The sequence below is a fragment of the Anastrepha obliqua genome, chromosome 3 (genome assembly GCF_027943255.1).
Source record: "Anastrepha obliqua isolate idAnaObli1 chromosome 3, idAnaObli1_1.0, whole genome shotgun sequence".
Taxonomy (NCBI): Eukaryota; Metazoa; Arthropoda; class Insecta; order Diptera; family Tephritidae; genus Anastrepha; species Anastrepha obliqua.
In genome coordinates, this window is record NC_072894.1 from 18,174,951 (window position 1) to 18,183,814 (window position 8,864).

At 40.9% G+C, this 8,864-nt stretch overlaps 2 pseudogenes; both read left to right on the forward strand.

Annotated features, from left to right (window-relative positions):
- Positions 1-399: 399 nt before the first annotated feature.
- LOC129243227 (U2 spliceosomal RNA) lies at positions 400-583 on the forward strand (annotated as a pseudogene).
- A 240-nt stretch (positions 584-823) lies between these two features.
- LOC129243162 (U2 spliceosomal RNA) lies at positions 824-1,009 on the forward strand (annotated as a pseudogene).
- Positions 1,010-8,864: the final 7,855 nt, after the last annotated feature.

Consider the following 8,864-nt stretch of genomic DNA (forward strand, 5'->3'; position numbering starts at 1 on the left):
ATGGGTAGAATAGAAAAAATTATTACCCAAAAGGTTGACGTACTTATACGTAACGCGCATTAGACCAAAAATGCGTGGAATTTTTTGAAGTGAAAACTTCTTTAGAATCGTTGGGAGTGATTTGAGGAAAAGAGAAACGAAAAAGCGACCCTCTTGGCTACGAAGCGTTATATTATGTGTTGATATAAAAGTAGCGACGAACTAAATAAAAATAACTTTTATTTTTTCTTGTGATTCGAACCAAGGATTTTGGATCGGAAGCTCACATTGCTAGTCGCTCGGCTACCGCGCCATGCTGTCATCGCTGGCCTAAAAGTTATTTAGTTACGAAGCGTTATATTATATGTTGATATAAATAATTTTTGTGAGCGTGTAATTCTCAAAAGGTTTATTAGGTTTATTATTTAAAATGTATTGACTAGGTAGTGTGGTTATCAGCTTAACATCTGATAGATCCTCCATCGGAGGACAACAAATGTTAAACTGATTTTTGGAAATGGGCGGAGTGTTTTAGGGGCTTGCTCCGCCTCTGCCACGGGTTGACCCGGTATTGCAGAACCGCCGGGATTTCGGCTTTGAATAAATACAAGAAAAAATATACTAATACATTTAGCTTTGGTGGGAAGAGCCATAAATTTTTATATGAATACATGTAGACGAAAATGGAATTTTTTTTTTTTGAAATTTGCATTGTAGGACATTTCTGATTATTTATTGAAAACAGTTTTTTGGTTTAGATACTGAAAGTCAGTTTAAGTGAATCGGTATAAATATTTCGTACATTAATTTTTGTGAGCGTGTAATTCTCAAAAGGTGTATTAGAAAATCTATTGAAGTAGGTAGTGTGGTATCTGTTCCTATCAGCTTAACATCTGATAGATCCTCCATCGGAGGACAACAAATGTTAAACTGATTTTTGGAAATGGGCGGAGTGTTTTAGGGGCTTGCTCCGCCTCTACCACGGGTTGACCCGGTATTGCAGTACCGCCGGGATTTCGGCCTTGAATAAATACAAGAAAAAATATACTAATACATTTAGATACTGAAAGTCAGTTTAAGTGAATCGGTATAAATATTTCTTACATTAATTTTTGTGAGCGTGTAATTCTCAAAAGGTGTATTAGAAAATCTATTGACAAGGTAGTTTGTTGGTTGTGTATGGTTATCGGTTCTCGGGCTTATGCCTAAGATCAAAGTGTGGTGTCTGTGTATTATACGCGTTACGACGCTCATAATAACTGTTTGTTTTACGGAAGGTTTCACTTCTATCGAGTCTAACCGTTAGACTGGTATTTTTTTTTTATTTAACGGAATCAGTAGGTACTTTTGGAGATTTTCGCAAGCTATAGCCAAGTACTTCTTTTAAGTGGTTCTTATTTGTTATGAGGCCATTAAAGTCTCTTCAAAATGAGGACCGATTATTGCATGTAGGACTTATAAATTTTTTTAGCATTTCTTTGAGACTATGCAAGAATCTTCTGAACACTTCCTAATGCTTCCTGAAAACAATTTTTGTTCTAAATACCGAGGTTTTAGGTCTTAAATTAACAACTGTCTCATATGAGAGATACACACAGATCCCAAATTATAAGAAATTTCATACAAAAGAATTACGCTCAACACTTCTATTGAAATAATTAGAATCCCGTGTTTTCGCGATTTTCACGGATGGTTCCAGGACCGAGTACGGCTCCGGCTTTGGTGTTTACGTGGAATCCCTAGGGACAAAACTGCACTTTGCTTTTGGAATGCACACATCTGTGCTTGAAGCGGAGGTGTATGATGCTCAAGAAGGGATAAACTTTGTGGAAAACAGATAGAGGGGAAAATCTGTATGTGTCAGCAGCGACGGAAAAGCTGCGCTCATCGCCTAAGACAGCCCTCCAACTAATTCAAGGGTAGTTGAGTAAATCCAGGCTAAACTATGTCGGCAGATATATCCTGATACTAGCACGTGTTGCGGGATACATGGGTATCGTGTGTAACGAGATTTCTGACTTTTTAGCTGGGATGGACTCTAAGGCCAACAACTTTGAGCCCGTTCTGCCATTCCCTTCTGCAGCCATCAAAGCCACGGTTAGCAAACGGCTTACTTTAATCCAGAAGGGAGCCTGGCAGGCTGAAAGAGGGTGTAGATGAACAAAACTGTTGTTACCTTTCATGTCCGACCACTTTCTGCGGGCAAAGCGCATGGAAAGGGTGGACATGTCAGACAGTGTACTCTGCCCAGCTTGTGAAGAGGAGGGTGCGACGGCGGACCACTTTTTGTGGTCTTCGTTCGAATCGGGCTTGAAGTCTTTGGCACTGTTGTGTTAAGAAGCGACCACCTTGTCTCCTTGGCTCCACAAGATCTACTCAGATTTCTTCGGAGGTCGGGTAGATTAAAAATAAATTAAAAATGTCTCCCGCGTACAGTGCAATGGACTTAATGGTGTTTGAATGTTGTACTTGCTAGTTTGGCACAGCAAAAAAAAAATAAAAATAAAAATAAAAAAATATTTAATCGCAAAAGGTGAGGGCCTGCTTATATTAGCTATTTTTGCAAGACATATTTAAGAAGGGGCTAAGATTGGTTACTGACTCTCTAACTGCTGCACTGAGATGGTGTAAGTTCTCTTGACTATTTTGACCTTTCCGCATTACCCTTAGAAGTTCTTAATGCTAAGCCTAAGTATTAGTGACACCTATGCGGAATGGCTATGCCCTTCATCCGTGTTCCCACGGCAGTCGATTCTACGTTACCGGAACGACCCGGATTTATATGCGGCCAAGGACTGTCACTTCAGTTGCATTCCCCATATAGGTATGGAGAATGTTTATGCTGCTACAACAACAACAACCCCTTCATCCGCTTTGTGACATCCGACCTGAAATCAGCAAAATACATATAAAAATTAACTAAAAACTCAGATCAGCGAGGAAGACGCTGTTGAAGTTTTATGATCCGAGTCCATGGGTATTTAAGTAGAGAGCTCTAGTTCTTAATAAGAGTCACCCGTCTCTAAGTGAGGAGCTGAGCTGAAGAACTTTTACTCTAGTGGAGGTTGATTTCTAGAACTAGAAGCGTATCAACTGTATCTTTTGACCAATAAAATTTTTCGATGTATACCATACCTTAAATTCTTCACATATGGTTTGACAGAGAGCGGAAAAGATCGTAAGCGGTTAACACAGAGTCCAGATAATACGGCGGATGCCGAAGGACCTAACATTCGAACTTTCTTAGTATAGTTTGACCATACCGATGAAGTATTTTCAGTCGTATAGCCTCATTCACGTGGTGAAGCTGGCCAATGCAGAATGTGTCATCCTCCTGCGGGATATGTCATCGACGTCAATGTCGCTATTTTTGAACTTTGCAAATAATTTCCGTGCTATAGACTCGCCTGCGGCACCTTCTTTATAAACGTCGCAAATGTCCCCGGTTGCTTCGGCAACTTTTTGACTTCGATGAACAGCAAAGAAGAGCAGGTGTCGTATTTCATTACTAAGCCTCAAAGCTAATAAAAAATTAAATAACTCAAGAGCAGAATTAACATAGTTTTTATAGAGCAGAAAGTGTTATATCGAATGAATTCTTACCCTTTGCCAAACAGAAAAGAAATCGTTGTAAAATAAAAGGAAATATAAAAATGCTATGACCTTATTCCCTAACCCAATATACAAGTACCTCTATAGCTTTAACAACAAAGTTCGATAAGTTGTTGGTGCAGAGGTAGCAGATTTGAGTACTTTCTTTGCAGCTGCATCAGTTCATCAAAGCTCGAGGCAAACTGCATTATTTACCATTAATAACCATAAAAAACTCAATTAATCTACTTGTCGGAAAAATGTGAGCATATCACAGCTTCCCCGCAAATATTCCTATAGCAAGAAGGAAACTAAGCTCTAGAAAATGGAAAAGAAGTAATTTCAAGAGCATTAACATCCGCATACTTGCGCACCCACCTCCAAGTTTGACCCGTCCGTGGCCAGTGCCAGCGCTATCATCCCACGCAATTTATATGTGCTTAAGTGTGCGAGTTTGTGTATGTATAGGTAGACATTAGCGTCAGCTAATGCGAGTACAAAGTGCCACCTTTATACACCGGAAATTGGTAAAGCAAACGTATAAGGCGGTTAATACCAACACACACACACAACCCTTGCATATTACACCTATGTATGGTACCTTCCGAACGCACACAGAAAATTTTAGAAATTTCCCGTCGCTTGGGTCTGTGCATAAATTTAATTAAGTTCCAAATCTTCTCATCATCCAACAACAATCGCTATATCATATCAGCTGTACTGCCACACGGTTTTTGCTCTGCTTTCGCTGTTCTAGTGCGTGCTGGCTCAGTTATATACGAGTAAGTACGTAGGTATGGGTGCGTGTGCCAGCGTTCCACGGTGGCCAGTGGGAATTTAACTGGCACTCAACGAAGTGAGAGCAGCAAGAAACAAGGCGAAACTATGCTGGTGTGTAATGCTTGCAATGCATGCATCGCGGCACAGTTATGAAAAGGTGATAGAGTGTAGGCAGCATTAACTGTGCGCTGCGCCACAAAGAGCGCAACAAGCTGACAGCGTAATTGGTAGCGCAAGTGGGCGCATTGGCGCTTCGCCAAAGGTCAACTGTCAGCGAGGAAACTAAACAATTTCACTGCCAGTTGTTATGTATGTGCGTGTGTGCTTGAATTATAAGCGTTGGTGTGTGTTATGTTTAAGTATATCAACTTGGCAGAGCTGGGGCTTTTAAAACACTTTAGTTTAATCAAGTTGGTGTTCACTTTACCAGCGGATGGTAGCGCATGACTTGGCATAGGTTTTTGCGACCAATGATTTGTTCATGGGACAATGCGACCGAGTGAAACTCGTTGCAACAAAAACATATACTATATAACATAGGGTTTCCTTATATGATAAATTAGAGTGAGCAGTGCATGAAAACAGAATGTATCATTAGAATCGGTATGAGAAAAGCACGCTTTGCCGCACTGGCGCATTCATTTCGGTTGCTTTCGTGTATGCAATCCTCTCTCATACATAAATGTTTTAAATTTTGCGGTAACTGCGCAATTTGATCTTCTATGGACCTGCACAGTTGTATACCCCCACGTAGCACTGATACTTAATAGTACTGTTTTTTTTTTTTTTTTGGGAGGAGGTTGAAATCAAAATCTCAGAAATATCTCAGAGGTGCCGTCACACCAATGGTATGTGGAGCACGCTCCCACTAATACTACAACAATCGTCCACCTCGGCTCTAATTCTACGCTGGGACCACAAAAGTATAGCTTCTAAGTGGAACCGCGTTTATGTCCGAAGACCCAAGAGGTACCAGCGTCCAGATTCCTCTCCTGCAGGCATGTGAAGGCTATACACCGTCGATAGTCTCAATTACTCCCACTATGTTTATAGGTGGTTCCAAAGTAAAGCAGACATCGGAAAACTTGCAGTAGTGTTATCTTAACCCACTACCGTCTTGCCTTCTGTACGATACTGTGCCATATTGAATGTTTCACTCAAACGTCTGTGTTTGTTGTCGATTTGTCAGAAACTGTCCGCCTTCTCTGTTGCTGAAACGCTTTGCGTTCCCCATCAATATGGAGGGGTCGCATCATGATCTTACCTGCAAACGTTTGCGCTGCCTCCCACTTACCGCTGGTTGCGCACATATCTCGTATGAAGGTGCTGGAGGAAAATTGATGACTCAGAGCTTGCTCCAGGATAGCTCGTTGTCCACTAAAGCGATCGCAATAAAACATGACGTGTTCTGCGTTTTCGTCAGCATTCGGGCAGTTTGGACAGAAAGAGCTATCTGCCAGCTTAAAACGGTGCAGGTATTCCTGAAAGTAGCCATGTCCGCTGAGCAACTGCGAAAGGTGATAGTCGGTGTCTCCATGCTTTCTCATTCATCACTCATCAACACGTGGTTGAGTTTGTAGGGATACTTAATAGTATGGCGCTATGGAAGATCTGGTGGTACTGCCACTTTCTTCTATACTACACACCAAGAAATCGACTACTCTTTCCATAAACTCATCTTCGATATGCTATGCAAGACTAACATCCCATCAAGAAGTGGGTGCTAAACTCAAAGGCCGTGGAGAAAAGCTAGAAAATAGGCTATGGAGTTTTCTCGAAAGAACTAAGAATATATGTCCGACTTCCGGACTACTTAATATACTTAACATACTCGCCGTAACAAAAACTAGGATAAATATCTTCTCGGAGAGCCTGGCGACCATCAAATCAATGGAGGCAGTTATGCTAAGATCAAAGGTTGCTTCGGAATGCCTGACAGCTCTAGCACCATCTTCATAGAGATATTGAAGAAAATTGAAAAGCCGTTGAGCTAGCCAGAAAGGGTTCTAATCTTCCCCTACTTGAAAACAGAGGCAATACTATGATTTCTATGGCAACTTGCAAATTAAGGATAAAAAATTATATTCTCCAAAAGACTAATAGGTCATGGAGAGAAGAAAATACTTGTATCACAACCAGACTAATTTGGCCGCAAATAGTTTAAGAAAAGATCTGGAGAATTGCTCACCCCTCAAGAGAGATCATATCGAAGGTCGCTGACTGTTAGGTAGGCACACCTCTAGGCTAGGAATATTTTCGCAGGAATACGGCAGAAGCTGTAGGGATGAGGAAGATACGGTAGAACACTTCCTCTGTGATTGTCCAGCCTTAGCTGGGAGTTGAACAAAGTTGTTTGGAAAATACCATTTCGACTCTCTTACGGAACTATCCGGTGATGAGATAAAACCTAACTTACGCTTCATAAGAAAGTCTAACTGGTGCCATGAAAAATAAACTGTAAGGTTCTGGTATTACGCAATGGTACCACAACGAACCTACAAGGTCTAAGTGAGTTGACTACTCTAAGCCGACTGCTTTCTTTTGCGGTCTTGACAAATCGGCTCCCTTAGCAAGACACTGGGTTCCTAACTCTAGAAATGTTGAGTAAAAGTGAAGAAAAGTAACTGCGTTGGATCGGAATCCTCAAGGGAGCCGCAGACGCGGGATACCAGCCAACACCTGGAGGCGACAGGTGGATTCAGAAGCGCAGAAAGCAGGCTAATCGTGGAGGCAAATAAAATTTCTATCTTCAAATTAATCAAATTTTAATCTGTTTGTTGAATAACTACGTTCCACCTAGGAACCTCGGGGAAATATTTTTTCCCCTATTTTTTTTATAGCAAGCTTTTTAGTAACTTAGCGTTTCTTGTATTTGTTGTAGCAGCTAACCAAATCCTGTCAGTGCCACTTATGCACCGGCCGTTTTCGTCTAATTCATCTAACGGTATACCCAGAAAATAGGTTAGATCCAGAGAGAAAGGAGTCTAAGGTGAGTAGGTTGGGTAAGGCATGTGAATACGTGGTTAGTGCCTTGCGGTAAGACTTCACATGCTAGGGATATATGGGGTATGTCGGGATTGATTCTGTATAGGTGGGAGCTTAACATGCTATAATATCCAGAACGTGATTGGGCCAAAATTACGCGGATTTCTCGAGTCAGCTGAAGCACTCTATCTACAATAGGTGGTGGTTGAACTCCGATAACGGCATTCAGAGGTCGGGAATTTAAGAAGGTGGTAAGTGTCCGGTCCAGTAGTTGTTATTTTGTTTGATCCTAGATGTCGTCAATAAAGTTGAAGAGATGCCTTGTGATGTGTTTCGGAGTTGGTTCTGGCTCTAGTAAATGTCTGCAGGGTAATATCTTTGGTAGTACCTTAGAAGAAAATGCTTTGTGAGAATTTCGAAAACTTAACCCTCCGATGTTCATATGGGTCTGAGGCTTCTTAGTCCATGACTTCCTAAAATGTAATGTGCTAAACACAATGAAGTAGCAAAATTAAGATTTTTGCTATATTTGTTGTAAAAAAATTTCGTTAATTAAGCTCACATGGGTCTGTGCAGACCCATATAAGCTTCTCATGTAAATTGGTTAACCCTTAGGTGTAAACAACTAAACTGTTAGCGCAGGCTGCGGCAGAGATAATTTTTTAGTTGACATTTGAAAATTAAAGTGAACATGTGTTTTTTAATTAGTGGGAAGTGTTTTTTTAAATAAAATGGAACAAGTAAATATGGATGAAGTTGATGTGATGACGCGTTTGCTTCGTAAGCTAAGTGCAGCAAATGTAAGTCCGGAAGAACGTCAACGACTTCAGGCACAAATTGAAGAAATTATGGGACAGGAGTCCGATCCATTTGAAACAAGTGGCGACGTAGAAGATGATGAATATTTTCCAGATGATGATGACTTCGGTGAAGCATCAGATATAGAACAGGAAATCGAGTTAGAGGCTGTTCTGGATGAAAACCATGATGATATTGAGGATTTGTATAGAGAAGCTATCGCCCTTCAGGCTTCAACCACAATGGAATCATGTAGCACATCTATTAGCCAGGGCCTTATATACAGGTCCAAAGATGGTAAGATGTGGAATTCAAATCCTCCACCACCTGGACGGCCTCGTTATCACAATGTTACAACTTTTACTCGTAAAGGGCCACTACGAGGAGTGTCACCGAGTCATAAAGCTCTTTTCAAGCTATTGCTGTCTCCTGAAATCGTAAGTCTCATTGTGTGGGAAACCAACAGAAAAGCCGTTGAAGCGTTTCGTCTATGGAATGAAAAGCATCCCAGTAATAAACAGCGTTCTTGGATAATGACTAACGAAGACGAAATGTATGCTTTTTTTGGGATGCTACTTATTGCTGGTGTATTCCACTCGAATTCTCAGCCAGCGAAAGAATTATGGGCCAGTTACAATGTGCCAATTTATAAGGCCACTATGTCATTGAATCGTTTCAAGAGCTTAACTACTTTCATCCGTTTCGATAAGAGGTTGGAGCAAAGCAAATCT